Raw genomic sequence first — 13005 nt, 5'->3', positions numbered from 1 at the left:
CGCAGAACAGAGGAAACGGCCTTGTGTTCGACCGGTCACGTTCGAAATGGGATCCTGTTCATCGGGAGGGGTCTGGCGTACCGCAAAACGGAGGAAACGGACCTCCTACGGTCGAAACGGGGGTCCTATTGATCGGGAGGGGTGTGGCGTACTGCAAAGCGGATGAAACAGACTTGTGTTGGAGCGCTACGGTCGAAACGGGGGTCCTGTTCATCGGGAGGGGTGTGGCGTACTGCAAAACGGGACTCCACGATATACTGTTCATCTCCACCGTCGACCTCCTCCAGCCTCCACGGGCTACTGTTCATCCACCATCGACCTCCTCCAGCCTCCACGGGCTCCTGTTCATCCAGCCTCCACCGCGCGCTACTCCACCGGCTACTGTTCAACCACCCCTCTCCACGGGCTCCTGTTCAACCACCCCTCCACGGGCTACTGTTCATCCACCCCTCCACCATCTACTATTCATCCAGCCCTCCACGGGGTCATCCTGTTCATCCAGCCCTCCACGGGGTCCTGTTCATCCAGCCCCAACCGGCTCGATCGATTGGGGTCCTGTTCATCCAGAGGCAACGCCACGGGGTCCTGTTCATCCACCCCACTGCTCACTGTTCATCGAACCCCCCCCCCCGCAACGCTAACTGTTCATCCAGAGGCAGCATCGACCGGCTTCAGTTAGCAGCAGTAGCGAAGGAATCGGTCGATCGGGTTCAGTTAACAGCCAACGATCGATCGCTCGGGTTCAGTAACGCGTAGCCTGCAGTGCAATCGCTCGGGTTCAGTTAGAGCCCAACGCCTCGCTCGGGTTCAGTTAGAGCCAACGCCTCGCACACACGCGCGTACGTGTACGAGAGAAACACGCATCGCTCGGCCCCCGACCTCCCACCGTAACCGGGAACTCGCCGAAATTTTCCTCGCCCTCGCTTCTACCACGGTTTTTTCCGTCATGGACGGCCCAAAGAATGTCATGCAGCTGCGTCTCCGGCCCGCCCAGGACGAAAAGCCCATTTTCTGTCATGATTTTTTGTCATAGAAGTAGGAGCCCACCACATCTATGATGATACCGGGTTTTGTCACAATTATCGTCATAGAAGTGTCATAAGTATGACAGAATTTTTTTTCGTTCAGCCCAAAATGTCACGGATGTGTCTTTTTTTTGTAGTGATAGGTGAATTTTATACTAAAGGTGCTTGCTTGCATCTATTTCTTGCAGATTATGTAGAACAGAAATTCTGAAACTCTGTTCTGCTATGTTTTGATGTATGTAGATAAGCGCAACATGAAGTTTTTAGTTAAGTTTAACCATGGTGGTTATTTCCTTGGGGAAGGTAGCAATCGTTCCTATGTCAACGGTCATGAATTGTGGTATGATGAAGTAGATGCAGATACTTGGTCTCCAATCATGGTTGAAAACCTAGTTGAAGAGATAGGATGGGAGATGCCAGGCAGGATGAAGGTATATTACTGCATTCCCATTCTGTCAATCAACAGGAATGGGTTGAGAGAAATCAGAGGAGATAGGGACACATATCAGATGCTCATATTTGTGTCACTAGGGCATTACTCATTTAGTTTGTACCTTGACCATGAAGACAGTTTGAATGCAAATGTGACTGAAGATGATGTGGTCAATTTCCCAATAAGGCAGCTACCTGAAGTGCTTAGTCCTTGCAAGAGTAAACCAAATGAGCCAGAAATTGCAGATATTGATGTTGAGCCTGAAGATGCAAATGTGCCTCACCCAATTCCTATACAGGTAGTTTATCCTCCAGAGCATGCAGAAGATGATGGAGTAAGCAACTTTGTGTTTGCAAAAAGGAAAGCATCTTATGTGAGTGAAGATGTAAGTGTGGAGGAGCCAGCTGTGATTCAGCCAACAACAAATGGTGATGATGATGATGTTGAAGGTGAAGGTGAAGCTGGTAGAGGAAGATACTACAAAAAAACAGACAATGCAACTCATCTGGAGGAGCAAGTTATGAAATGGAAACAAATGAGAGTGATTCAGATGACTCTGACTTTGATCCTGGGGCCATAGTGGACAGTGATTATGATATTAGTGATGGTGATGATGATCTGTATCACTAGTAGAAAAGGGGGCTTTTGTCCCGGTTGGTAAGGGCCTTTAGTCCCGGTTTTTGAACCGGGACTAAAGGGTCGTTAATAATGCCTCCCCCCTTTAGTCCCAGTTCTTACACGAACCGGGACTAAAGGCCGCGGCCACGTGGAGCTCCACCTTTAGTCCCGGTTGGTAACACCAACCGGGACTAAAGGAAATTTTATGATTTTTTTTTTGAATTTTTTTTTGTGATTTTTTTTTGATTTTCAAATTTCTGAATTATTTTAACCTCTAATCTCTAATCACCACCCCTCATCACTACTCAATTTATCCTCTAATCTCTAATCACCCCTCATCATTCCAAATCATCTAACTTCCCGGACGGTCACCCATCCTCTCACTACTCCAGCCTGAGCACGCTTAACTTCCGGGTTCTATTCTCCCTCGTTTCCAAGTCTGCACTTGTTGTTTTCCTGACAATAGTAAGATGTCAATCCTATTAACCCTCAGGAATTTAGCTTGAGCATGAAGTGACACATTTCACTGTTTGAGTTTCAAACTATAGTTTAAAAAAAAATAATTATTTAGTAACACTAATATTTCTGGAATAATTAGTTTGACCATTGTTTGAGCACTGTTTGACCACAGTTTGACCAGATTTGACCAAAATTCAAAAAAACTGAAATAATTATTTAGTAACACTAATATTCTGGAATAATTAGTTTGACCATTGTTTGACCACAGTTTGACCACAGTTTGACCACAATTTGACCAGATTTGACCAAAATTCAAAAAAACTAAAATAATTATTTAGTAACACTAATATTCTAGAATAATTAGTTTGAGCATTGTTTGACCACAGTTTGAATTTTTTTGAATTTTTTTGCCTCTCCAGATCTTAAAAGCCCCGTAACTTTTATTCTATTAGGTTTTGAGGATTTTGAAAATGTTTAACGGGGTTCCCCCCTTTAAATTCGGATGTAACTTTCCGAGTAGATGATTTTTCATATAAAAAACTTTTTAATCCGAGTTCGTATGCAAAAGTTATGCCCATTTTACAAATTCCAGAGAGATTTTGCAAATAAAGTCGAAATTCATATTTGTAAATTTTCCCAACAACTGGACCACATATCACATGGAAAACTTATTTTTTTTGACATTTCCATCATTTTCTTTTGTTTTTTCTAAAACTGAAAAGGCGGTTCACGGGGGTGGGGGGGGGTAGAGTTTGAAAATGGGACCTTTAGTACCGGTTCGTGCCATGAACCGGTACTAATGCCTCAAAGCCCATTAGTACCGGTTGGTGGCACCAACCGAGACTAAAGGTCTAACCTTTAGTCCCGGTTGGTGCCACCAACCAGTACTAATGGGCATCGCACCCTTTAGTCCCGGTTCGTGGCACCAACCGGGACTAAAGGGCCCAGGTGAACTGGGACTAATGCCTTAGCCGCACGAACCGGGACCAATGCTCACATTAGTCCCGGTTCGTGACTGAACCGGGACTAATGTGAATATTGCCCTGTGACGAAAGCCCTGTTTTGTACTAGTGTATGCTGACAATGTGGATATGGATGAGCCTGAAGACATAATGTTGAAAGAGAAGCAGAAGCAACAAAAAAAGAAAGTGCCTGTTAAAGGAAATGAGAAAGAAGCGCATGAGTCAGTAGCACATGATCCTGAAGATGAGTTGTATGAGTCAGAAGGAGATGAACTATGGGCCCCTGATTCAGATGATAAAGAAATTTACATGAAGTTCAAGGCATTTAGAGCTGAGGACCTACATTGCCCCAAATTTCATGTTGGGCAAGTTTTCCAGACTGTTGAGTTACTCAAGAAAGCAATCAAGGAATACAGTTGCAAGAACAGAGTTGATGTGAAGCTCCCTGTAAATGATAAGAAAAGGGTGAAGGAAACTTGTGATGAGGATTGTACTTGGTACCTTTGGGCCTCTTATGATAGTAGGACAAAGTGTTTCATGGTCAAGAAATATGTGCATGAACACAGATGTACCAAGAAGTGGAAGATCAAGGCTTTCACTGCTCCTTTCTTAGCACAGAAGTACCTTGAGAGCTTTAGGGCAGACCAAGATATGAATCTGAGGAACTTTTCAAGAGTAGTTCAGAAGGAATGGCATATGACACCATCTAGGATCAAGTTGCAAAGAGCTAGAAGGTTAGCAATGAAGATTATATATGGTGATGAAGAGGCCCAGTACAATATGTCGTGGGACTATTGAAATGAACTTAGGAGAAGTAACCCAGGCAGCTCTTTTTCTTCTTCAACTTGATGATAGAGCAAGGTTCAGCAAAGCATATATGTGCCTGGATGCTTGCAAAAGAGGTTTCCTTCAGGGATGTAGGCCTATGATATTCATTGATGGATGTCATATTAAGACAAGGTATAGAGGACAACTGCTAACTTTTGTGGGAATTGACTCAAATGATTGTATTCTCCCTATTGCTATTGCCGTGGTTGAAGTGGAGGACAAGCCCAACTAGTGTTGGTTCCTTGAGAGGCTTAAGAATGATCTAGGCATCATGAACACCACCCCATGGACTATTATGTCTGATAAACAAAAGGTAAATGATGTTGATATTCAGAACTTGCTCTTATGATACCTTCTTTCATTCAGTTCAGCACCATATGAAGTAGTTGTTACTTATTTTGCAGGGCCTAATAAATGTTGTAGATGAGTTGTTTCCACAGTCAAAACATAGGTTCTGTGTGAGGCACATGTGGCAAAACTTCCAGCAGCAATTCAAAGGTGATGTACTGAAGAACCAACTTTGGAAGATAGCAAGAAGCAACACTACTGTGAAGTATGAGCAGTACATGAATGAGATGAAGGAAATTAACTTGAATGCCTACAAATGGTTGCATGAGCTTGAACCTAACACTTGTGTTAGGGCTGTTCAAAGTGATCTACCCAAGTGTGATATCTTACTGAACAACAATTGTGAAGTATTTAACAAGTAAGAACCAACTGCATTGATGTTCTCATTTGATAGTTGTTACTCTATTCAAATATTTAGTGATGTGTGCTTTACATGGACTGGTACATATTAGATGCTAGGGAACTACCAATATTGTCAATGCTTGAAAGGATTAAAGGGCAATTGATGAAGAGGCACTACACCAAGCAGATAGAAGCAGAGAAGATGAAAGAAAACATATGCCCTAAGCAGGGACGGAGCTAGGATTTAAACATAGGGGGGCGAGAGAGATAGCTATCACACACATAATATGTATATCAAGTCTCACGTAAATCCACAATGTATATTTTGCAATAGTTGCACATAATTTTTGTATGAGAAAATAACACATGGTTTGCAACTGTGGGTGTAAATTTAGCCCTACCATTACATATATGATCATAAAATTAGCAAGTTGAATTCGTATTTTCGGTGCAAAGATATGTTATGTTCCTTTTTTTGTGAGAGAATGCAACTAAACAGAGATGAACAATATATTAGATCTCTATCAAACATCGAGTAAATACATGTGAGTACAACGGCAGAAATGCTACTAACTAATGCAAGGATTAGCGTATCAGACCATATTAATAATATGTTTATAGCTAGAGAAACGATCTACCGCCGGTAGCGGAAATTAGCGGCGGCCATCGCAAAATCACCATTTTCTCAAGTTTATAAACAACAATGATTCCTGACGGTGGCTGATGGAAACTAGCGGGCGGCGGCCGCGATATTGGGAATTCGGGACCAAATCGTGTGAGCGACTACCTCCGACTCAAGATCTAATGGTGAAAAAAACACTAACCTCTTTTCCTCGTTTGGTAGCTCACATGTATGGCCGGCCGGAATGCACTGTTGGATCGATGCAACAACACTTTTGTGTCCCCTTCCCGGAGAGATTATATGAAGATCTAGCAGGCAGTCGGCGGCCGGCGGCATGGTCGATCGCAGGAGCAGTTTTTTCAGTAGGGTTGAAACGAAGGGATTATAGTAGACCTGAACTGTGCGCGTAATGGTTCATAGCCTGGCCCCTTTGCTTTCACGGTGGGCTACTTCCTATTTTCTTTTCCATGGATTTGGGCCTTTATGCTGCAATCACTTGTTCAACAACATATGGGCTCTGGCCGTTTCTAAAAAAAACATATGGGCTCTGGGCTATGGGAGGCAGGGGGGGGGGGGGGGGCGAAGCAAGCCACGGACAACTGCGGGGCCAAAAAAATTAGCGATTAACTTACCGCTATTAATGTGCGACACGATCGTTAGGGGGGTCTCGCCCTCCTCGTCCCCCTGAATCCGTGCCTACCAGGGACGGAGCCATGATTTAAACATAGGGGGGGCGAGAGAGATAGCTATCACACACATAATATGTATATCAAGTCTCACGTAAATCCACAATGTATATTTTGCAATAGTTGCACATAATTTTTGTATGAGAAAATAACACATGTTTTGCAACTGTGGGTGTAAATTTAGCCCTACCATTACCTATATGATCATAAAATTAGCAATTTGAATTCGTATTTTCGGTGCAAAGATATGTTTGGTTCCTTTTTTGTGAGAGAATGCAGCTAAACAGAGATGAACAATATATTAGATCTCTATCAAACATCGAGTAAATACATGTGAGTACAACGGCAGAAATGCTACTAACTAATGCAAGGATTAGCGTATCAGACCATATTAATAATATGTTTATAGCTAGAGAAACGATCTACCGCCGGCAGCGGAAATTAGCGGCGGCCATCGCAGAATCACCATTTTCTCAAGTTTATAAACAACAATGATTCCTGACGGTGGCTGATGGAAACTAGCGGGCGGCGGCCATGATATTGGGAATTCGGGACCAAATCGTGTGAGCTACTACCTCCGACTCAAGATCTAATGGTGAAAAAAACACTAACCTCTTTTCCTCGTTTGGTAGCTCACATGTATGGCCGGCCGGCCGGAATGCACTGTTGGATCGATACAACAACACTTTTGTGTCCCCTTCCCAGAGAGATTATATGAAGATCTAGCAGGCAGCCGGCGGCCGGCGGCATGGTCGATCGCAGGAGCAGTTTTTTCAGTAGGGTTGAAACGAAGGGATTACAGTAGACCTGAACTGTGCGCGTAATGGTTCATCGCCTGGCCCCTTTGCTTTCACGATGGGCTACTTCCTATTTTCTTTTCCATGGATTTGGGCCTTTATGCTGCAATCACTTGTTCAGCAACATATGGGCTTTGGGCGTTTCTAAAAAACATATGGGCTCTGGGCTATGGGAGGCATAGGGGGGGCGAAGCAAGCCACGGACAACTGTGGGGCCAAAAAAATTAGCGATTAACTTATCGCTATTAACGTGCGACACGATCGTTAGGGGGGGTCTCGCCCCCCTGAATCCATGCCTGGCCCTAAGATAAAGAAAAAGGTTGATAAGCTAACTGAATGGGCAAACACCTGCTATGTTGAAGGGGCTGGTGATGGAGTCTTTCAGGTTGGTGATAGAGGGACTGACTACATTGTTGATTGGCACAGTAATGAGTGTAGCTGCAAGAGGTGGCAGAAGGGTGGCACACCATGTGTACATGTTATAGCATGTGCTAGACATGAGAGAGTGGATCCCCTCCTCTTGGTTAACCAATGTTATTCTATTGGGATGTTCAAGAAAGCATACAACAACATCATCTACCCCTGCAGAGATAAGACAGAATGGGAGAGGATGAATGGACCCCCAATTAAGCCACCATTGTACACCAAGCAGGTAGGCAGGCCATGCAAGAGCAGAAGGAAGGCCCCACATGAAGTTTCTTGCAGCAATGGTGGCAAAAAAATGTCTAGGCATGGTGTGATCATGCATTGCAACTATTGTGGAGAGCCAGACCACAACATCAAAGGCTGCAAGTACCTCAAGGCTGGTCTTCTCCCTCCAAATGTGCAAGCTCCACCACCACCTCATGGAGATGATCAAGCTCCTAATGCAGAAGTTGCTCCAAATGTGCAAGCTCCACCACCACCACATGGAGATGATCAAGCTCCTAATGCAGAAGTTGCTCCAAATGTAGGAGATGATGAGCAAGTCATTACTCAGGTATGTCTTCCATCATTTGTACTGTAGGTTTTCTTGCACTGTTGGATAATCAGAAATGTTGCAAAGATATGATTTAAAATTACTTGCACTTCAACAGGAGCACAACTCTCCAGAAAATCATGTCATAGAAGATCTTATGGTTGATCATATGGTTCAAAATGTAAGTTAATGTCCTTGTTTCCTATAATTTATGTTAAGTTCATTGATAAAACATGTTATTCCGAACTGCAATATGTACATTTTTCATCCAGAGGCCTCTGCCAAGAGTGGTTGCAACAGGGCCTATACTAGAATCAACTTTCATATCTGCTTCTAGGGCCATGCTCAATCAAACCCAAGGTAACACAAGCAACAATGGGAGCTCAAGCACAATCCAGCAAGGTGACCTGGCCAAAAGATTGCTTCTCCTCAAGAGGCAGAGAGACAAAGAACTGGAAGATAAGAAGGAAGCACTTCTTGCAGCAAGAAGGGAGGAACAACTAAAGAAAGCAGAGGAAGCTGCCAGGAAGAGACATCAGCAAGAGGAGAAGAAAGCACTGGAAGCAGAGAGGAAGAGGCAGTCACAAGCTCAGAAGAGAGAGAAGAGAAAAGAAGAAGCTGAAATAGCAAAGAAGGCTAGGGAAGAGACAAGGCAGATCATTATGGGCACCAAGAAAGCTGTAGCTGCTGAGAATAAAGCAAGGCAGCAAGCTTAGAAGAAGGCTCAAAAGGAGGAAGCTGCCGCCAAGAAGAGAGCAGAGAAAGAAGCTGCAGCAGCAAGAAAAAGAGCAGATAGGGTTGCTGCTGCTGAGGCTAGGAAGGAGGAAATGAGGCTGATAGGTATTGCTCTTGGCAAGAGGCCTGCAGGTCCAGAGCCTGATTCAGATGATGATCTTGTGCTTCCCAGTAAGACCAAAAGCACTTCAATGTTTGACATCTTCAGATGATGTAACTGCTGTGTACCATGCTTTACTTCTTAAGCTCCAAGGCATGATGTAGTAGTATGTGAGTGACGAGAAATGTTATAATTGATCCATACTGATGTAGTAGCATGTGACTGATGAGTATGGATCAATTGTTGATCATTTTGTAACTAAATGCACTTGTGTATCTGAATTTTGATGGTACTTCCTACATATGGATTGCTGGTTATGCATATGCTTTTCTCCCTGAATGCACTTGTCTAACTGAATTATATGTGCTACAATCATAACAATGGTCAGATGTACAGCAAGATGAGAACAGTAAGATGATAACATCATCAAATAGCTTTGCAATGTACATAGAAGCCAAATATGATGATCTCTTCATATGACAGCAACATGATAACTTGCACAACATTAACTTCCATTTTACCTGCATCATGTCCTAATGTACACAGAAAGAACTTGCATAAAAATGATATCTTCATATGACAGCACCAACAGCTTCAACAAGCCAAATTAACTTGCATTTGCAGTAAAAGATTGTCACTTGCTTACATATTGCAAAAGCATCACTTACAATGCAAACGATTGTCACTTCATACTAACAACACTACATCCACTACGGCTGCAAACTGGAAACTACATCAACTTCAGACTTACAATGCAAAAGCATCACTTCATACTACCAGTTCATCTCCTAACAAACTAGGCATAATGCTAATACTGCATCAACTCCATACTGCATCAACTCCATCACTTCTTCAGCAGAGAAATAGCTAAAAGCACTGCAAGTACAATGAGTGCTGCCACCAGTGCCTTCATCATCACCAACATTTGATTGGCTAACCCTACGAGTGCCTCTGCTTGATGATTGCTCATTTGAGCTGCAACTCTTCCATGAATTCGATCTTCAAAGCCTGCAAGATCAACTGCACATCCACCAGCACCTCCACCTGCATATCTTCGATTCCTTGCTCGCATCAGCTCTTCCCTGCTTTCCTCTGCAGCTCCTAATGCATCTACGGCTTCATTGCCAGCGAGAAACTGATTATCAAGCAAGTAGACAACGTATTCCAACTCCCAATGGCACAAATGGTCCTGAAGATCAAAAGAAACGAACAGACGCCAAAAATCACCATCACAAGATCCACAAAAATCAACCAAAATTAACAAACGCCAACGAATGCACTTCACTTACACCAAAAGGGCACCTGTAGAAGACCTAGCCCTCGTGCTTCTCCGTGCTCGAGAGATAGAACTTCACATGAGCGCGGCAAGAAGGGCATCTTATCAGCGGCACCACCACTGAACGGCCGCCCATCGATGACCTGACCGAGCTTGTCCCTACAAAAATTAACCCGTAAAAATGAAGTAAATAGTGGTTACTGCCTGATCTGTTACTTCCACGGTGTTTGATTTTTAGGTTTTGCGTCTATTTGTGTATTGTTGATCCTATGTTGTCGGTAATGAACATTAATAGAACCTTGTTTCCCGGGCCAAGTCAGCCTATAAGTAAGTAGGGCTGAAGACAATTTGTTTGTTAGTTTTTCAATCTTCTTCCTTCTATGCTTAGAGTAAGTGGAAATGACCTCTTTGATCAGCAAGTAAGCGAGCGGTAGTTCAGTCTCCGACAAGTGAGGCCGAATAGCCCCAGGTGTCCTTTTCCTTCTAAACTAGCTGCTCTCGCTTGACTCTTCCAGTGAGCAAGCAAACTGGTCGGGGAACAGGGTCGGATCAAAGTAAGGAATGGGAATAGCACTCACTTGTTGAAGGTAAGCCAGAAATAGGGGTTGTCCTCTCCCTTACTTAAGTCCTAGTCCATCTTTTCGTGCCCCAAAGGGGAAGTCAAGCAATAATGAGGGAACTTGACCCACACCTGACGAAAGAGTTTGGTAGCTCGAAGGAAGCAGAAGCAAAACCTGCTTTCTTTCTGTCCCAACCTCCAAGGGTTCCTCCCTGTATGACATAGTCCATTGGATCGGGGCAATGGTACGCACCTATGTTTGGTGTCCCCTCTGTCACTTCCTCGTCAGATCCTAGTCCCAAAGGGCAATACATTGAGTCGGAAAGACGGGGGGCTTTCGTAAATTCCATTCTGTAGCCGAACTAGCCCCTGGATCAGCTCTCATAGTGGGAGAATCAGAGTCAAGTTAGGCGCAAAAGAGGGGGTTGACATCATTCGTCGTGATTGGATCAATCAGACTCCCCCACAGGAAATGCCAAGGGGTGCCCTTTCTCATTATCATCTACTGCCCATTTCTTCATCATCTGTTGCTGCCTTAAGTGCATAAAGTAGGCTCAGCTTCTTAGGTTTCTAAATATCTTGTAGTAGCCGAAGGTAGTCCAGTCCGCTTGTTAGATTTAATTGAATCTTATATAACCTACGTAGCTAAAGAGAAAATCATAATAGTCTAAGTGGACCTCTCAAAGGTATAAATAAGTAGACATTAGTCTTACTGGTTCGGTCTTTTTCTTTTTTTGTTATGATGCCTACATTTCATACTTCTCAATTCTTATTTATTCAAGGGTTCGTATATACTGAGTGACTCTAGGTCTATTCAGATGTAGCTTCAAGAGAGCTTTATTCGGCCTTTGTATGACCGTCTTCCCTTCCTGTCTATCTCCTTCGGTCAGGTAGTTCTGGTTTCGATGCCGGAGGAGAAGGGTGGGATAGAAGGGTAGTTTCTGAGTTCGAGATGTCTGAGCTTGGAGGTTCCGCTTCTCTAATGTGATAATAAAGCAACAAGCAACGCCGCTCCGGTGCGCTCATCCGTTGCTTGTTCTTGAGCGCTAGTCATTCATCCCTAGTTGGGTTCTTGGGATATCTTGATTCTCTTTATGATGATGTAAGGGTCGGCAACAATGAATAAGGAATCGATCGGAAGTTCGCGCCAATCGATCTTCTGTAACTAGGAGGTAGCACGAATCCCCTCTTTCTTCGTTTAGAAGAGTGCTGGACCTCCACAACGTCAAACCATAGAACACAACTCCTTTCGGTTGAACCCTAGGAAAGACGACTTTACCTTTTTCGTAGATAGTCTGAGTTCGAGCTACTGTAGTCTCCCCCGTTGACCTTCTTTTTAGATAGAATCCTCAATGAGTGGAAAGGACTCCCAGACTTGCTCCACAATACTATACCATACAGAGCCGCGCCCTTGTGATATGATAAGAAGAAAAGGGGCCAGGCCTCCCTCTTTTCTTTTCCGCACCAAGCCTTCTTATAAAATTGGGTGTATAGCTCAGTTGGTAGAGCATTGGGATTTTAACCTAATGGTCACAGGTTCAAGTCCTGCTATACCCAATACAAAAAAAACCACTCTTGTATTCGTAAGGATGCATAGTAGCCTTCAAAGAGCACTCTTTGGCCTTGAGAAAAGCCCCTTTCTCATCAACATCTCGACTTCGCTCGTTGTTTGAGGTAAGTATAAAGGAGATTAGATCTGTCCCGGGAATCGAATGATACAGAAATATGGAATCGAGCACAGATTATAGGAAACAAGCAAACAGAACAGGTTGGATCCCATCTTTAACTGCACAGAGCAGCAGACTACTATTGATTGATGATCTTACCTTCGTGAGAGTCGAGGAACAGTAGATGAGATAGCTGAAAGGGGGACCTCGGTTAATAGGTTTCCTTTTCCAGTTTAGGCTTGAGATAAATCGGGAACTGAACTGAGCACTCCACAAGTATGGATTGGATTGTTTCATTCTGATACCAACTTTCATGCTGGAAGATAAGGTTGCCATACTGGGAAAGGGGGAAAGGAAATAGGATCCCCTCTCTTCTCTACAGGAATGAACTTCTCCTCGCCGACCACTGGCACTATACTTAGGTTAGGCGCAATAGGTGACTTAGGTTGGGTTGTCTGGATCAATCCTACAACGAATAGCTCTCTTTTTGCTTTTAATGGAACGCTCACTATATTTTGCTAAATAAGGGTAACTGCAAAGATAAGCCGGGTCATCCAAAAATCCAGGAAATATTTCCTTGATTTTCTGCA

General features: G+C 43.7%; 1 non-coding gene across 1 annotated transcript; it reads left to right on the top strand.

Moving 5' to 3' along the window:
* The first annotated feature begins 12232 nt into the window (after nt 1-12232).
* On the top strand, nt 12233-12305 carry TRNAK-UUU (transfer RNA lysine (anticodon UUU)). Its single transcript has one exon. It is a non-coding gene; the product is annotated as a tRNA-Lys (tRNA).
* The last annotated feature ends 700 nt before the right edge of the window (nt 12306-13005 follow it).

Source organism: Triticum aestivum, chromosome 2D (genome assembly GCF_018294505.1).
Source record: "Triticum aestivum cultivar Chinese Spring chromosome 2D, IWGSC CS RefSeq v2.1, whole genome shotgun sequence".
In the NCBI taxonomy this organism is placed as follows: domain Eukaryota; kingdom Viridiplantae; phylum Streptophyta; class Magnoliopsida; order Poales; family Poaceae; genus Triticum; species Triticum aestivum.
This window is presented reverse-complemented; position numbering and strand designations above follow the sequence as displayed.